This window comes from Pinus tabuliformis, chromosome 6 (genome assembly GCF_031772625.1).
Source record: "Pinus tabuliformis cultivar Carrire ecotype Pingquan chromosome 6, CPIR1, whole genome shotgun sequence".
In the NCBI taxonomy this organism is placed as follows: domain Eukaryota; kingdom Viridiplantae; phylum Streptophyta; class Pinopsida; order Pinales; family Pinaceae; genus Pinus; species Pinus tabuliformis.
The window spans coordinates 531,429,377-531,443,664 of NC_142292.1; positions in this window are offsets into that span (position 1 = coordinate 531,429,377).

The window sequence follows — 14,288 nt, forward strand, 5'->3', positions numbered from 1 at the left end:
AAAACCCCAATTTATTATCTCAACTATCCGATAATGACCCATGTGGTCTAAACTAAGCTTCTCAAAGACGAAATTATTATGACTTATGAAGAGTACCTCACTCTGCTCAAGGAAGCCAGATGGTAGGATTTTATTCTGAGTTTTTAGGGTCATAATGATGATGTAGTCAATGGTTTTACCTCCACTTATTATGGTCATAAATCCAAAGTTACAGATATCGAAATGTTGGTCGATGAAGGCTTAACTGAATAAGCAAATCATATTTCTATTGAGGGTGAAAATTGGTCTAAAATTTTTCCTGTGCATGTCATTCCCTGGCGATAATTTCTAGTCTCGAAAGATTACACCTACAGTGTGAAAAATACATCTATTAACTTTCTTAAAACAAAATGGAAAGATTTATTTACTTATTTAGGTAAGTCATCATCTATGAGGGTAGATATGGGTGCATCGTTTTGTATCATATTCATCTTCTGATGGTGTTTATGGGCTTTAGTTTAACCTCCCAATTTATTTGCACAAAATCTTTTCAAAAATGGCCAAGTTTGATCAATGGGATCAAAAAAATCATGAGCGCTACTTGTTTCATCCCGGGTTAATATGTATTTTGGTCAAACACCATTTGGATAAGTCCGGGGCTTCATGGGATTCGTTCTTCCATAAGAATGGTTTTGAAAAACCCTCAGGCCAATGACAGAGAGCAAATTCTTCCTATGATTTCACCTAATCCTTGTGAACCTACTCCAAAACCCTTTGTATCTCTCAGCAATGACCATTTGGGGCGCGATAACCTTTGTGATTCTAATGATTCAAATTTATGTGAAGAAATGATGATTAAAAGCCCTAGTTCTTCTTTTGTATGCATAACTTGTAGCATGTCAAAGAAGGTTTGGTTTCAGTATGCTGAGCTACAACCTAAGTTCAACGGTGACTTTGAGCCTAGTATGTCAGACCACACTAGCCATTCTCGACCTAAAAAAACAAATAAAATAGTTAGTTGAGTCCAGACATTGAATCTCAAATTAGAAGAAACTAATTGTCTCATAAAATATCTAGGGCTCAAATAAATAAAGGTAAAAATATCCCTATTAAGGATGTTTATGTCAATGTCGACTCTCTTGAAGAACCTGTGTCAAAAAAGAAAAAATTGAGTCTGGTCAAGAATTTGAATTTGTGGAAGACAATGATCATACTTAGGGTGGTGATAATAACTACAATTAACACTACGAATACAAGCCGAATGCTAATAGATGTACATAGAGAATATACTGGTAGCAATGTTATTCAATTATGATTTCTTTCTATGAGCAAATAATCCACCAGCTCCTTTAGGAAAACAATCAACTAAGTATGTTGAACCAACTAAGGGTTAACCTACATGCTAAGAAAAATTTTGGATCAGAGGAGAAACCAAAGTCATCAAAAACCTAGATAATTATTAACTTTGTCAATGTTAAAGTTGTCAGCACATCAAAGTCTAAGGTAAAAATTTTGCTAAGTAAAGATCTTGTCAATTTTCTAATTTTCAGTTCAGATGATTTCAAGGCATGTTGAGATATTTTATTTAAATTATTAGTTTAAAAGGAATATCCAGAAGCATAGATTCTATATCCGCCTTAGTTTAATGAAATGTCAATTATTAATGCCCATTCCCTGATTTGTAACATGTGTCCCTCGGCTTCCGGATGTTAGTTTTGGAGCAAGCTATTATGGATATGCCTTGAGTATTTCCAATTTCCTATGGATATCATGTTAGTTAATTATGTCAAATTATTTTGAAACAATTATAATTTGACCCAAGTGCTCACGATAGTTAGATTATGGTATTTAGTTTTGGGAGACTTTTTTTATTTCTAAGATTTAGTTGTGTATCAAGGAATCACACACACACACACACACACACATATATTAGAAGAGGGGTGGAAGTATGTTGAAATAATTTTAGTGATTCTGGAACCTTTTATAAACTTTGGTTACTGTAAGTATTTTTTCTTTGTTTGAATGATTTCAAGAGATCAAGACTTAACCAAATATGTTATTTAAAAATCCATAGTTACTAACGAATGTGTTTTGAATTTTTTGGATGTGCTTTGAGAAATTCTAAGAGTTTGATTATGCAATTTTCTTACTATGATTTGAAAATAAATAGAAATCCATTTACATATGTACTTATGGTATTAATCATATTCTTAAACTTATCTAATCGTATTAATCTTTTAAGATCATTTTTTAAAAAACTAATTTCGATCTTTCCATTTCTCAAATCTGAATTCTTAGAATGATTTTTAGAAATTTAGGTCATTCAAGTATATTTTTTTCATTTAAATGGGATTTATACTCTAACAATAATAATATATGTGTTTTATTTAGTCTTTTATTGCTCATTTTTTGAATGATTTCAAGCTTTTGAGTGCTAAAGGATTTATTTTTTAGTAGGAAATTATTATAATCATTTAATTTTCCTCGGTAGGGATAGTATTAGACATTTGCATTGGCATTGATTCTTGATGTGAAATATGAAAGCAAGTTCATACTTTTCTCCATTTGAAGAGACTAGACGGTTGCATTGTTTGTAGTTTTTTATTTTATTTTCTTACCATTTAAATTATAATTGAATTTATAACTTAAATTAGTTATTCAATTTTCATTTGCAATATATAAAATTGATAGAATATAAATCATTCATTTACATTGTTCTCCTAGCCATATAGGTTTATGGTTGTTGGTGCACTAAGATGTCTTTTTACAAGCAATCTTAATTCCTACAATAATTGTCAACCCAAGGCAAGTCTTTTTATTTCAAGAGTGTTTGCACTATATATGCAGTGAATTCAGAGGTTAACTAATAATAAATAATTGCAATTGCTAATGACTATCTTCTTCAAACTCAATCCAAACAATTCTAAAAGAAATTCATAACATACTTTTCAATTCTACTTAACCTATCATGAAAGCAAATGAATCTGAATACAACTGTAAAGAATCACACTTGGCAGTCTTAAATGGAATTAAAACTAACTCACTCAATCATTAAAGATAACTATGGAAATTGAACAACAAATCCCAATTGAACAACAACTGATAATTGAACAACAAATGATAATAGAACAACAAATGATATCTGAACAACAAATAACTATATTGTGGAAAGCAATCAATTCTATCTCCGAAATCTATGATAACATTACTTGGAATGAATCAGCGATCTAATGCTGGAACTAACATAACCAATCCAACCAAAAGCATTACTCATATATAACACATGGCTAAATCTGAATCTTGAATGAACAACAAAAGCAAATCGGAATCGACAATCCTCACAATAATCAAAATGATATTAACTTAACATTAACAAACAATAAAGAATAAAATAGAAAAGATTATAGCACAGGCGAAGCAGTAGATCTTCTCTTGACTGGGCCCAAAGTCGCCAGAAGTCTCCGCTATGAGATACTCAGAATATAATTATGATTTAAACGTAGTCTTCTTCATTAAAATGAATAACATAGTTACAACATCACCAAAGTAACCATATTATATGTCAAAAAAGAATAATTGTAAACTATGAATTTCTAAACTAGTCATGCAGTTTTCTTTTAGCCTTATATATAACAATTAGAAAAGTAAATAGATAAAATTGAATCCTCAGCATCAGGCGATCTTTAGGATTTCACAATACTCGATCTGATTTTGTCATAAAATAGCATCGGTATGCATGGTCTTCCGATGTCCCGCCTTGCCTCTGACGTTGTCTTTTTCCTTTATGAGGTGCTGTTGTTCTGTCGATTGAACAAATATTGTCCAATTCACCTCTTCTACACATAAAGATAGTAAAAATAAGTTTTTCTTAGATTCATCTAATTTTTCACTGATTACTTTTACCTAACTTTAGCTATTATGTCCACTACTTTTATCCACAAACAAAGATAATCATGTCAGGATGAGTGTTAAATAAAGCTATTACCAAGGAGAAAACATACCCTTTTATTGACCCATCATACTCCCTAGCTTACCTTGTTGCATGTGCCAATGCAATTAAATGGTTTAGGTGCAACTGGGTTAGGGAATAGGTAGGTTCTACCTTCTCCTTATAAACTTTGAAGCCATTTTTCTTCTTAAGTATAGCGAAAGCCTGGTTTACTTCTTGATCCTTCAAGTTGTAGACATTTTGATACTGATCTAGAGGATACCATATGATTGGGGTTCTATACCAACATCCTATCCATTCAGGTCTCGTGGTCAAGACCATGTTACTATATTTATGGAAACGAGAGGAGGGAGCTTTAAAGTTCTGGTATTCAAATGGTTCTCGGTTTCTAATAGTATTTCTAGAGACTTTCCACCTTTTTCTAGTTGCAGACAAGGCTTCATCCTTGATCTCTTGGAAGTACTCCTTTCCAACTTGTATAATATCTATGTGGAATGGCCCTAATTGGCCCATAACACCAGTTCGATTCATAAATTGCTTGTGTTTGATAGAGAGATGTAGGGGTTTTGTAGGTTCCCCCTTAACCCATAGGTCGATGCCATATTCACGCTTTCTAAAAGTATTATGAGCCTTGGCCCACTTGAGTTGGTTAGTAGCAAAAGAAAGAAATGCTTGGAATTGGAAATCCCCTATAAAGGGGTCAGGGTTGTTGTCTCTTTCATCTTCCAAAAAGAAATTGTGCATGTAAAGTTCACATAGGAGGTGTTATACCTGCTTGTTCTGCTCTCTGAAGCACTTCAAAAAGTCCAAGGTAGTTTTGATTTCCACATACTCGCCAGCCTTAACAACTTTGATTTTTAGAAGGAGGTACCTTTCCAAGAGGAATAATGCATAGTTTGTAGCAGGAGCTCGACATGACAGGGTGTCTAAATAAAGAGAGCATATAGTCTCCAACTGCTCTTTAGCCTTTTGTAATTTGTCTTGTGCTTTCTCAACCTTTTTCTGCTCAGCCTTGTACTGAGCGAAGGTCTCATCCTCAGTAGCTGTGAGTGCCTTGAACGTTTTCCTTAATTCTTGATGTATATGTAGGGGCACTACTTCTTAATTCCGGCTGAAACTCATTAGTTCATTTTGCAGTCTCCTAATAAATGCCTCCCTTACTAGGGGAATGTAAGCAAGTGTCTCCTCTATTTGGGTTTCATTATCTTGTGTCTCCATAGGCTCAGTTTGGACAACAGTTTCAGCCACTTCTTGAAGTATGAAAAAATCAATTGGGATGCTTTCTTCAACATCTATTTAAATGACAACGTTCATAGTAGGGTAGTCCGTTTGGGTATCATATGAGAAAACACAGGGGTCTTCAATCTACATTTTAATGTCCTCTACAAGAGATGGCTCTGTCTAAGTTTCCTTTGAACAGACCAAAAGAATCTCAGTTTGGGTTTCAACATCTTTTCCAGAACAATGTTTTGTCTTTGTTCATGTGGTCTCCATTTCCACTTTCAATTTTCTAGCTTTGATTGCTTCTTTTAACCATTCTCTTAGCTACCCAATTATTCTCTTATGTTTTCTATACTTTTAAAGCATTTTTCTGATCCTTTCCTTGTACGTCTTCTTTATTTTGGGACTTCCAACCGGTGATGGTGTAACTGCATTTTCTCAACTTCATGCTCAGGTGGTATTGTGTCAGCATCAGGGAGGGTTTCAATTGGAATTGTATATCCCAATGGAGCTTCACCTTCTATCTCTTCTTCTTCATCATGAATTTCTCTCTCAGGGGACCCAAATAAAATGGTGTCTCCTGAGCAATTATCATTCTCCGGGTTTTCTTCTCAGTAGGCCTCGTCCTTAGGGGACTTAAAAAATATAGTATTGCCTAGTTGATTTTCATCTCCCAGGGTTTCACCTATAGGATTTTCTTCAGTTGGGGGGTCCAATGGACCAGTATCTATTGTCTAATTTTCTTCTCTAATGGCTTCCTCTTCATGCACCTCAGCTTCAAGGGGTTTTTCCGCATAAGGGACTAGTTCCCTTTATTCTTCTAAGAAATCAGTAAATGGGAGGGTTTGATCATAATCAGGGCTATCAATAGAGGCAGACTGGTTGGGGGTACAATTATGTCCTTCAACATTCTTAGATTGTTCTCTTCCCTCACCAAATATCCCCATGTTTTCCAATACCCTGGCCACCTCTTCCTCATAGTCTTGCAAAGGGGCATTTTGCGGACTTGGAGGTGGTGTGTGAGATGGCCCGACCTCATTTGTTTGAATTAGGGTATGTCACTGGGACTTTGCCTGGAGAAAGCACCTACATTTGGCTGGGTTCAAGGGAACAGAGGAATTATTTCTTTTCAGTGTCCTTCTCGGACCTGGGGTTCTTGGCCCTTGCTGTTCTATTGCTGGGTTTTCTGGAGGTGGGGCCAGAGTAGGATTTACAATATTGTCCTAGGTTAGTTGCTGCTAGGCCAGTCCATGCATGATAATTAATTTGATCATTCCATGATGACTAATGACTATGCGTGGGTCCTTAGCTTTCCTAACTCAACGAGCGACATCATGCAATAGGGAATTCAAATAAAACAGAAAATTAACTGAAATTTTCTATTTTAGGATGGCTAACAATTTGAGTTGGCGGGGATTTACCACATCCTGACGACTATCACATGTGATGTACTGTTGCACAATGACTACCAATTCCTTCCATGGCTATCTTAACGCTGAAGGGTGAATCCCTTTCCCTGTGAGGTCCTGAAACACTGTGACTGCATTGTGCAGAAGCACGTGCTTGTTTATCCATTTTGTTCCCTTAGTCAGAAGTCTAGTGACCTCATCTATGACCACTTCAGAGACTGTTATGTCCCTACCTCTTACTGTGGTGCTACCATTCTGCAAATTCTGCAGGAATTTGAGTGTCATTTCTTCGTGAAATCCCTGCAATTTATTCAGATATTGCAACTAGCTAGTGCACTCAAGAATTGCATGAGCCTAATCCGATACCATGAGCACTGTGGGTTCATTTCAGATAGCTCTACCTCCCATGGATGTTGTTTTCCTATGACTGGTTCACTCACATGCACTTTCGCAGTTTAGAATAGCATCAAAGAACGTTAAAGCAATTAACAGGAAAATGACGTTGTTTTGGGAATTAACAACATATACAGTCAAGTCATTTGTCTCGTCAGCAATATTTGATGCAAGCTCATAATCAATCCGCATGCCATCCATAATGGTCGTCGTCCTTTCTCCAATCAGAAATACTTTGATAATTATTACGCATACACAATCATCATGTAGTCCTTTACCCGGAAATCAATTTAATAATTATCACTCAATTATCCATAACTGTCACACATGTTGTTCATATGCAGACCATCCCCCCTCCAATGAGAAAAGGGCGTCCACGTCTACCAAGCATGTGAAAAGCAAGAGAAAGAATTGGTAATTCATAAATGCAAGCAACCAATCCATAAAATCGGCATGATTTATGATAAAGCAATTAAAGAAATACACGTATCAGAGGTAAAATGGCCGAAAAAAATAAAAAATTGATATTTAAATAATTATGTCAAATGATTTTCACCTTAAGTGGTATTAGTAACAAATGCATAATTGGTGGTAAGTATTAATGACTATCAATAAGTGATTGGACAAATATAATATAGTGAATATATAACATAATTTACCATGCATGTTGGCTTGTAAGAGTGTTGTTCAAATGAGAAATTTCCTTTATAAATGAATCCATAGGTGGTAATAGAATAGAGAGCATTTGGTAGTGTAAGATAATACTCCGATACCACAAGCAGAGTCACTGCTTCCAGTAGGCATTCATAGCCTCGACAAGGTTGCTTTTTAACCCCACAAATGAGCTAGAGTCCTCCTTTTAGCATGTAGATGATTCTTTCTTTTCTTGTCATAAAGAGACCACTACGCTCGCATGGTGACCAGATAATCATAGTGCCATTCACGAGATATAACAAATTGATCAAGTTGGCTCATGATGAGACCCCTTGTCCTTCTGATAGTTTTAATTATTAAGAAGGTCATTACCTTGGTTTGGTGGCCAACATGGAATGTCACCTATTACATCCTTATGATCATGGTAGGCTGGCTCATGATGAGACCCCCTATCCTTTTTTTGTTGTATTTTCATATTTTGATGCTTTTATTGTAAAAAGAGGGAGGCTCATTTACTCCTTAAGAGTCAGGGATGGTGTAAGAAGTAAGAAAAATTCCAATGAAATTTTATACTTTTACCCCCATCTCATCATATCAAAGGGATTTATCCATTTGAAAGTGTGAAAAATAAGCCAGCATGGTTTTAAAATAATGAATCATTTTATGATGTGTCCAAAGAAAATATGTTCAGCCAGTCATTATAGAGATGCACCATATCAGCTTTTGAATAAAGATAACCATCAAAAGGCTTCATAGGTCATAATGGTATTGACATTACTGTTTTTCTTTATGTTAGGCACAAATCCACTCAGATGGTGTTTATTCAAAACATAAAAGAAAAAAGAAAGATGGCACAATGACCAACGATGAAACAATAAAAGAAATCATAGTTCTTCCTATAAAAAGCACAAAAAGTGTTGTTCAATTGATTGAACAACAATCGTTCAATCGATTGAACAACAAAATCGAAAAGAAAACAAAATTGTTGTTCAATTGATTGAACAACAATCATTCAATCGATTGAACAACAAAATCGAAAACAAAACAAAATTGTTGTTCAATTGATTGAACAACAATCATTCAATCAATTGAACACCAAAATAAAAAAGAAAACAAAATGGTTGTTCAATTGATTGAACAACAATCGTTCAATCAATTGAACAACAAAATCGAAAAAAACAAATGTAAAAGTGTTGTTCAATTGATTAAACATCAATCATTCAATCATTTGAACATCAAAAATTGAAAAGAAAACAATGCGAAAGTGATGTTCAACCGATTAAACAACAATCGTTCAATCGTTTGAACAACATATATCGAAAAGAAAAAATGCAAGAGTGTTGTTCAATCGATTGAACATCAATCGTTCAATCATTTGAATAGAAAAATCAAAAACGCGAAAGTGTCATTCAATCAATTGAACAACAATCGTTCAATTGTTTGAACAACAAATATCGAAAAGAAAACACAAAAGTGTTATTCAACTGATTGAACAACAATTGTTCAATCATTTGAATAGTAAATATCAAAAATAAAAAACACGAAAGTGTTGTTCAATCGATTGAACAACAATCATTCAATCATTTGAACATCAAATCAAAACACAAAAGTGTTATTCAATCGATTGAAAATCAATCTTTCAATCTTTTGAATAGCAAATCAAAACAAAAAAGTCTTGTTCAATCGATTGAACAACAATCGTTCAATCGTTTGAACAACAAATCAAAAAAGCAAAAGTGTTTTTCAATCGATTGAACAACAAAATTGAAGAATGCAAAAAGTGTTGTTCAATGGATTGAACAAAAAAAATCAAAAGCAAAAAGTGTTGTTCAGTCGATTGAATAGCAATCATTTAATCGTCTAAACAACAAAATTCAAAAAACACAAAAAGTTGCTATTCAATTGATTGAACAATAGTCGTTCAATCGATTGAATAACACTTACCAAAAACAAAAGAAATCTCATATTTACATGGCGATTCCTACTGAATTGCAATCAATCAAAAGAACATATACATTATTTACAATTTAAATAAAATCACAATTTTACGAAAGAAAAGTTGCCAGGTCATCACTCTCTGTAGCTAAGATTTACATGGAGGGGTCCTTGCGTACCTGCTGGCAGAAAGACTCCTTGGTGAGTGATTTGTGGTAGAGACACACCCGATTCCCATTCACCTTGAAAGAATGTCCAGACCCGTCAATGGTAGTCAAAGTGAGAGTACCATTGTTATGTACTTCTTGAATTTCATAAGGGCCGAGCCATATTGTTTGCAACTTGCCCAAAAAATCTTGGAATCTCGAGTCATAGAGGAGTTCTCAATCCCCTTTTTGAAACGTCTTCTTTTTTATAAGGCTGTCATGCCACTTTTCCCTTTACTGTTGAATAATTGCAGTCCATTGCAGAGCAAGCAGTTGAGCCTCATCTAGTTCATTGATTTGTTGAAGTCGCTTGGTTTGGGCTTCTGTTAAATCTAGTCCCACTTCCTGAGCCGTTCTTAGAGTCTTTATTTCGAATTCAATAAAAAAATAGGTTATTTTTCGAACACGAGTTGGTACGGAGAGTATCTAGTAGTATTCCTCCAAGTCGTGCGATAGGCCCACAAGGCCTTTAACAGTCTAGCAGCCCAGTCTCGTCGATGTGTTGAGACTGTCTTGGTCAGAATTGCTTCAATGACCTTATTGGTGCTTTCGACCTGCCTGTTTTCCTCTAGGTGATACAGGGAAGTGATCCTGCGTGTAATGTGACAATTTCTGAGAGTGGTTGTAATCTTGTGTCATACAAATTTCCTTTCCCCATCTGTTATCACTTCCCGTGATAAACCTTACCGCACGAATAACCCAAAGACGAAGTTAATCATGGCTTCCTTTATAGCTCTTGGTAAATCTATTGCTTCCACCCATTTCGTCACATAATCTATGGCAACCAGTATGTAGGCTTTCTGGTTTGATGGTAGATGGAATGGGCCAACAAAGTCCAACGCCCATCGTTCAAAGGGTTCTATGACTAGTTGGGACTGCTGCAACATTTCATCATATTGGCCAGGCTGGCCTATCCTTTATCAGCTATCACAAGCATGGGCATATTTCTTAGCATCTTTAAAAATAGTGGGCCAATAATGGCCCATATGTAGTACCTTATGCCCTATCCTTCGATCTGCGAAGTGTCCCCTGCAGGGCTCGTCATGGAAAGCCTTCAGGATGTCATAAATATTATCCTCATGAATGCATCTGTGTATACACATATCAGACCATGTGTGGGAAAGATATCCACCAATCCAAGAGAATCAAGGGCTGCGCTAAACGATCTGTTTGCTCTCCCTTGATGTCAAATGCCTGGGCGGGTTCCCCACTGCCAGATAATTTGCCACATCTCTGTACCATGGCATCTTGATTCCTACGACAAATAAATGCTCATCTTGAAATTGGTTGTCTACTACCAGTGGATCATTTATCTTTGGATCTCGGGACAGAAAATCAGCGACTGGGTTTTCCTTCCTTAGATGATATTTGATAGTGATGTCAAACTCCTGTAAAAGCAATAGCCAATGAGTCACTCGACCATTTGTGATAGATTTGTTAGCTAAATACCTAATGGCAGAGTGATCAGTATACAAAAAAACTTGGTAGCCAATTATATAATGTCTAAATTTGTTTATGGCATAAATGAAAGCTAAGAATTCTTTTTATGTTACTGTATAATTGAGCTCTGCAGCAGTAAGATTTTTGCTAATATAATATATAGCATATGGTTTTCTTCCCTCCTCCTAGTTGAGCACAGTGCCTATCGCTGCATTTGATGCATCCATGGATATGTGAAAAGGCAACTCCTAGTTTGGTCCTCGTAATACTGGTGTCGTCGAGACTAGTTTCTTTAAACTTGTAAAAGTTGTGTCACATTTGTCAGACCACTTGAAATCAACATTTCTAGTTAAAGCATATAAAGGCACAACAATTTGTGAAATGTTTATAATAAAACTGCGATAATAGCATGTATATCCCAGGAAGCTATGTATCTCCGTCTGAGTATAGGGATTAGGTATTAAAAGAATTACCTGTATTTTTGATGGATCTACCTGTATCCTTGTTGCAGAAATATAATGTCCCAATATTACGACTTTGGTCATCATCATGTGACACTTGACATTTCTTAAACATGACCTGGTAGCAATGCATCGTTCTAAAACCTTTTCTAATGTTTACAGTGCTTGATCAAATTCATCCCCATATGGAGTAAAGTCATCCATATATACCTCAAGTCTTTCATTTATCAGGTTGATAAAAATGTTGAGTATAGATCTTTGAAACGTGGTTGGGGCATTGCATAAGCCAAATGGTAACACTTTGTAAGTGAATGTACCCCAAGGATAGGTGAAGGTTGTTTTGTCTTGATCTTCAAAGGGGATTTGAATATTATTGTAGCCGCTGAAGCCATCTAGAAAGGAAAAGAACTGCTTCCCTGCCAAAATATCAAGGACCTGATCAATAAATGGAAGAGGGAAGTGATATTTTTTGTGTTGCCTTATTCAATCCGTGGTAATCCACAAAGATACACCACTTCCCATTTTTCTTGGGATGACCACCAATGGGGAAACCCATTTGCTATCCGAAATAGGATAAATGAAATTCACATCCAACAGTTTCTGTAACTCTTCTTTTACAATGTCCTTGAGATGCAGATTCAATCTCCGCTAAGGTTTCCTGATAGGACGAGCATCCTTTTTGGTATAGATGTGATGTGTACATAGCTGTGGGTCTATACCCTTCATGTCGGGATAATCCCAAGAAAAATCCCATTTATATTTTTGGAGGACCTGAATGAGATTTTGCTTCTGATCACTATCTAGGCTATAATTAATGTTTAAAACTTTTCCTTGTTCAGTTTCCACAAGCTTGCTGTTATGAACAATAGTTGTCTGGATGTGCTGATCATCAGTATCCTTCAAGGGATCTTCCAAGGCTTCATTATCCAGCATTTATTTTAACATTTGAAACTTTACATTGCTCACATTAGCTGGATGATTGATAAAGTTTTTGATAACATCATCTTCAGTCTGATCTTTGAATTCAAGTGCCTCTGCCATTGTGAGTGGTGAACGGATGCTCTCTTCTAGGTATGCTAGTGGTTGTTTACATATTTTTACAATGGGCAGACTTGGTTTGGCAGGGGGATATAAAACAAGATTTTTTATAGCATCCCCCTTTGCAATAGTCATGCTTCCCTCTTGGCAACCTATATATGCATCAACTGTCACCAGCCAAGGTCGGACCAGTATCAGAGGGTGCCTATCCAATCAACTCTTTGGGTTTATAACAAGAAAATATACTGGATACACCCATGAATCAATAGAAACTGTAATAAATTTTAAAGTTCCTTCTGGCCTTACCACCGAATGGTCAACAAGTTCTAGTAAGGTGGTGGTTGATTCCAAGGCTGTAATACCAAGTGCTTGACAGGTTTCTACTGTAAAAATGTTAATGGCTGCACCCAAATCAACTAGCCAATTGGGAAAACAGCAACCATATATTTGAACTGTCAGTATGGGATTCCCAGGATCTTCATACCTAACCTGAGTTTCCCCTCCCAAGAGTAAATCAGATAAGATTCCTACAACATGAATGGTGGGTGAAGTTTTTGCTTTCCTCATAGGCTTCTTTACACATAGCTCTTTAATTATTTTAGCATAGATGGGAATGTTCTGGATGGCCTGGAGGAGAGGAATTTTTATATAAATATTTTTCAGTTCCCCTACAAGATCAAAATTTGGGTAAATAATTGGCTTAGGTATCATTAACCTTTCGGGGAATGGGGGGGAAGTGACTATGAGTTCCTCAGGATACTTATGCTAATCTGTCTCTTCTCTTTGTTTTATTTCAGTATCAATTACAGGTGGTGGTATATGTACAGGTTCTCTTCCTATCTCAATTGATGGTTGATCCCTGTTTCCTTAGGGGTGATGACACGTCCTGACCTCAATCTTAGTTCATTACATTCTTTTTGTTCAATCTCATAGTCTGAGCTTTCTACAATCTGCACCAGTTGAATCGGTTTGTTATTGGGATTCAAATTCATTTGAGCTAAAGTTGAGGGCGCAGAAGAGGCTCAGGATTTTGTTGTAATGGATAAGGAGTCGATAATGAAGGTTGAGGTTGAGAACCTATCCTCATAGGAGTATTGGATATTCCCAAAGGTCGTTGCCAATTTGTATACCAGTTCATATTTTGAGAAGTGGAGGCAGGCCACCAAGATGGATAGAGATTACCTTGCCAAACTGGAGTAAAAGGAGAATTTGGCTAGCCATTACCCAGAAAGGATTGAGTTGACCACGGTGTCATAGGGAATCACTGAGGTTTCCAATTTGAGTATGGTGATTGGCCTTGCCATGTTGCCCTAGTGTTTTGTTGTTGATTAAACTATGCAGAAGGAAAGAAATGGGATGCATCTTGTGACATACCTATAGGTTTGGCCTGCCACTATCGGCACTGCTTCTGCTTCCTTGAACACCACTTTCAGCCTGGGGAGTGATGGACATTGTTTAGTGGCGTGATCCTTGGCACAGATGATGCATGTTTGAAGCATGTCTAATGGACACTCCCATTGGTTGTGCTTCTTTCGATAGTGTGGGCAAAAAATAGCCAAGTTTTGTTCTGTTAAGGCTTGTTTCTATTTAGCCTGTAGGACAT